Genomic DNA, 5,378 nt, shown 5'->3' with positions numbered 1-5,378 from the left:
GAGAAATGTATCTAAATATGATCAATTAGACGTGAACCTACGTTGTCCTTACACAGAAGTGCATCTATTACTATGCCTTCCTCGGATATCAACATAGAAGCCCACAATTTATTAATCTATCAAGATACAAGAAAATAATCACAAAATCCATCCTACTCTCTTGAATATTTCTATTTCCTCTTCAAGATTATCTCTCAAACGTCCTTACACGGGCTTGCACCTGTCACGTGGATCCCTAGGATGATCGAGTGAGAATTTATCCTTACAAAGTCCACAAGAAATCCAAACAATCAATCAAAAATGAGAATTAAACACAAGTCACCATTAATCATTCAAGATCTAATTGATACAAGCAAGACAATGTCATTGAAACAAGAAAATGGCAAATCCATAAGAGATTACATCAATCCATCATACAAATACTCCCTTAATCCTAGAATACAAGATCTACTCCATGAATCGAGGAATAATATCCGAAAAAATAAAGATTACAAGCATTTCTTAAATCCCCAATCCAAGAAACCAAGAAAAGGGGGAAAGAGAAAACTTATCAACGAAGAAGCCTCGTCTTCGGATCCAATCCTCGCTCCGGAGTCGAAATCGTCAAGAACTCCCTTAGAATCGCCCAGACTTGTCACGCTCCGCAAGTGTACGGAAATGTCGCAAGTAATATAAAAGATTATCGTATCCACAGGGACTGGAATAAGCACTAGAAATGTCTCAATGCGAATTAGCTAAACAACTATCCAATCGTTTCAAATGCAAAGTGAAGGTAAACAAATCTAATATTATAGATCAACAAACAAGAGTTTAGTGTTTTGGGTTATGATAAAGGGAGATTCTAGGAGTTTCGGTTTCTTTGTAAGATTTCTTGAATGTAAATTGTTCACCAATTCTTATCCCTCAATTGCCAAACACTTGTAGAAAGTTGCCGGTTCTCTCTTGCAATAGATAACCGGCTAAGGACTGAGAAATATATCTAAATATGATCAATTAGACGTGAACCTACGTTGTCCTTACACAGAAGCGCATCTATTACTATGCCTTCCTCGGATATCAACATAGAAACCCACAACTTATTAATCTATCAAGATACAAGAAACTAACCACAAAATCCATCCTACTCTCTTGAATATTCCTATTTCCTCTTCAAGATTATCTCTCAAACGTCCTTACATGGGCTTGCACCTATCACGTGGATCCCTTGGATGATCGAGTGAGAGTTTATCTTTACAAAGTCCACAAGAAATCCAAACAATCAATCAAGAATGAGAATTAAGCACAAGTCACCATTAATCATTCAAGATCTAATTGATACAAGCAAGACAATGTCATTGAAACAAGAAAATGGCAAATCCATAAGAGATTACATCAATCCATCATACAAATACTCCCTTAATCCTAGAATACAAGATCTACTCCATGAATCGAGGAAGAATATCTGAAGAAATAAAGATTACAAGCATTTCTTAAATCCCCAATCCAAGAAACCAAGAAAAGGGGGAAAGAGAAAACTTATCTACGAAGAAGCCTCGTCTTCGGATCCAATCCTCGCTCCGGAGTCGAAATCGTCAAGAACTCCCTTAGAATCACCCAGAAATCCTCCCAAGAATGGGAGAAAACCACCAAATCTTGCCTTCTCCCAAAGGGGGAGAGATCCCCTTTCAATTCATGAAGGAGGGTTTAAATAGAGGAGGGATTCGGGCGCCACACGGCCCCGTGACACGGCCGTGTGAGATTAACACGGCCATGTCCAGTTCCTTCTCTGCCAAAGACCCACACGACCAGGACCCTTCGCTCTGGAAATGCTACGGGTGGTGCACACGCCTGGTCTCGAAACCTCACTGTAGATCCACACGCCATGTAAGGCTTCTGCTGGCTTCAAATCTTGACACGACCGTGTGAGGTTCACCGCCATGTCATCTTCCTCTTCTGGTGCCAAACTCCACACGGCCCGAGCTCCATACCAGTGCAGGGCCGTGAGAGGTACACGACCCGGTGCTTTCTCCCTTTATTTCCTCCAAGGCTTGCCTAATCTTCACCAAATCGACTCCGTATAGAAAATGCACAAAAAGCATATCTCCGAACCAAAAGAGTAAATATGCTAAAAGGAAAGCTGGAAGTATAAAATGCATAGATCAAGCATGCTCAAAGTATGTAAATGTGCGTAAAACATGCATAAAAGAGTATATAATCTACGCACATCACACCCCAGACTTAAAACTTTGCTTGTCCTCAAGCAAAATGATGCATCTAAATTCATATGTTCTACAACACATTCATAAAACCCAGTGCACTTTCCTAACTCTATCAAAAAGTTTCATTAACAAGCATGATCATAGAAACAAGTAAAGTATGGTTCAAGCATAAGAATCTTGTGCACAGTGTAAAAGTAACTCAACACCCTTCAAGTTTCAATCCATGTCCTAGTCAAGTCGTCATCAAATTTGAATTCCTAGTGTTTCCAGTGAAAGATAAGTAACCAGTGATAGGCACTTACTCACCATTCACTTGGTTCATATTTCTCAACTAACCCAAGGTCTCAAAGGTGTGCTCAATCTCAAGGGAAGCTAAGCAGTCATTTCCCCAGTAACCTAACTCGGTCTCAAAGGGGTGACTTGCTAGATTCCACTCATGACAACTGTTTTTTATATCCTTTTTTTTTTTTTTTTATAAGTGTTTGCATTGTGCAAAACTTATTCATAAATGTACTTTTAGCACACATGTTGGGATATTTTGATTTTTCCAAATGAGCTTTAATGATTTGAGCCTCATCCAATAACCAAAATGAAAGTTGAGAAATCACCATGGAAACCAAGTACTAAGCAAACAAGATGAATTATGACTATTTCAATGACATCAACTATTCAAACATCAAGCACAAGTGTAGTGAAGATAAAATCCTTAAGGTTGAACCAAAACTAAAACTCATCACCATAAGATTCTCAGCTTATTAATGCTTCCCAAGATAGAAAAAAGAACTACACAAAGTTTACTACTAGCATCATTCGAACACCATGAATCAAGACAATAATCGTGCTAACATTTCACTTGAATCCAAGAAAGAATATAAGTGAAGATTGATGTTCTCAATTTTTTTTTTTTTGCCATGATTATTTCAAAAACAAGCAACATAAAGCAACAAGAACCAACATGAAAAACTAACAAAAACTAAAAACTAAAAATGAAAAACTAAACATTACATGCCCCCCCAGACTTAAACTTTTCATTGTCCCAATGAAAACTAAAAACAATGTGGAGGAGATTTTAAGAGAAGTTACCAAGTGATGAGCTCCAAATGGTTGACATTCATGTTTTTAAAGATACTCCTTCATCCAATACTCACATTCCTCCACAACTTTGAATTCTACAACAATAAGATAGACAAGAAAAATTAAGTAGAGGATACATGTTTATTATAAAGAGAGAACTAAAGACATAAAAGAAAATAAGGAAAATGAACTTGGGTTGCCTCCCAAGAAGCGCTTGTTTAAGGTCATTAGCTCGACCACCTCATTAGATTCATCTAAATATTGCTCTTGGAGGGGTAAGATATTTTAGAACCCTCCTACCAAGGGCTCTTATTATGGAGAGAGCTTTCATCAAAGGAGCTACAAAGTAAAGTATAACTCTCTCCATCTTCGTCTTCTTGGAAATTTTTTCAGGTGGTCGAAGACGGTTCAGATTGAGCTTCCAATTATTGGCCCATGTGAAATCTGCACATCCAAAAGAAAAACAAATCTCCCACAAGCATGTTATATAGTATAGAGCTAGAACCATATCAAGATAAGATGAATAAGTAATAAAAACTGAATCACATCCAACAAAGTCAATTATAGGTACCTCCATAAAGTTTTCCAAAAGATCACAAGAAATACTAACCTTACTTTGCTGAGAAATACCTGAAATTTCTAAACATGTAGATGTGATTTCCTCTGAATCAAATGATGGTTCTGGCTCTAGCTCAGGTGTTGATGATATCAATGATGGTGATTCTTGAGACTCTGCTAGCTCTGCATAAGTCCCTACACATTGTTCCACAACATGATTAATTCTTAAAACCTCTAAGGGTTGTGTTGACAAAGGTGGTGATCCTTGAGATGCTGCTTCCACAACACAACTCCCTACACATTCTTCCATATCATCATCATCAACACATACATCAAAAAATAAACCAACATCTATGTCCTCAAAAGGAGAATCAATAACAAGAGGATTAATAACTTCACTTGCAGTTTTAAGTTGATCTACCACATCACATTCATCATCTGAAAATTCAATGTCACTATAACACCTTATAAAATTTTGAGGTAGATCTGAAAACTTATTTACCACTGCATTATCAATAAAATCCTCATCTGAAAAATCTTCATCTTCATATATATTCAAAAATCTGCACTCAACCATATTAGTGTCACAGGATTTGTCGAAGTCTTTATTTTCATTGACCCCCACTAACCTTTGTGGAAAAGGAACCCTTAGTGAAGGTCCTGGGAAAGATTGAACTTCCTTTTTCCTAAATTTCCTTTGAGCTTTGGAGGAGGTCCAACTTGCTTATCCAATGTTGGTGTGATTAATTGTTGAGGGAAAGGTACTTGTGGCCTTTGGGAACTTCCTAGAGAAATGGAACTAAACATGTCATTCTTCATAGGTTCTTCATGATTTTTGCCACTTCTCAACCCAAGATCATCACACTTTTCATTTGATCTTGACTGTGTAGGAGGGGGATCTTCTTTAAACCATTTTGAAACAATACTATCAAGCTTTGCCCCCAAATGTTTGAACTCCTCACTCTGTGACTTGTGAATTTCAACATTTTTAGGTGGTTGAATTTCATTTTGTTTGATAGGCTCTCTTATATTTATGGCTTGTACTTCTTGAATATCTGAGTGAAATTCCATCCAACTTTTGTTCAACCATTCATGGAGGTTCAATGTCACTTGATCAATCAATGAATAAGCTTCATCTACACTTTTGTCCATAAAAAGAACCTCCAGCTGATGAATCCAATAAACTCTTGTCTGAGAAAGAAATTCCCCCATAGAATATGTGCAAAATCAACCATTTTTCAAAACCATGATGAGGGCACTGTCTTTGAAGACTCTTGAATCTATCCCATGCTTCAACTAATGATTCTCCATATGCCTGAGCAAAATTTGTTATGCAATTCCTCATATACACTGTTCTACTTAGAGGAAAAAAATGATCCAGAAATTGCTTCTCCAATTGTTCCCAACTTGTGATGCTTTGAGGATAGAGATAATATAACCAAGTCCTTGCTTTATCCTTGATACTGAAAGGAAATGCCATCAATCGAACTGCATTTGCTGACACTCCTTGAGTATTCCCGCCTGTCACGCGGGTGACCCGGGTTCGAT

General features: G+C 37.5%; 1 non-coding gene across 1 annotated transcript; it reads left to right on the top strand.

Annotated features, from left to right (window-relative positions):
- Positions 1–5,071: 5,071 nt before the first annotated feature.
- Positions 5,072–5,177, top strand: LOC121988069. Its single transcript, XR_006113831.1, has one exon. It is a non-coding gene; the product is annotated as a small nucleolar RNA R71 (small nucleolar RNA).
- The last annotated feature ends 201 nt before the right edge of the window (positions 5,178–5,378 follow it).

This window comes from Zingiber officinale, chromosome 5B (assembly GCF_018446385.1).
Source record: "Zingiber officinale cultivar Zhangliang chromosome 5B, Zo_v1.1, whole genome shotgun sequence".
Taxonomy (NCBI): domain Eukaryota; kingdom Viridiplantae; phylum Streptophyta; class Magnoliopsida; order Zingiberales; family Zingiberaceae; genus Zingiber; species Zingiber officinale.
Note: the sequence above shows the minus strand (reverse complement) of the source record. Positions and strands in the feature narration are given on the sequence as shown.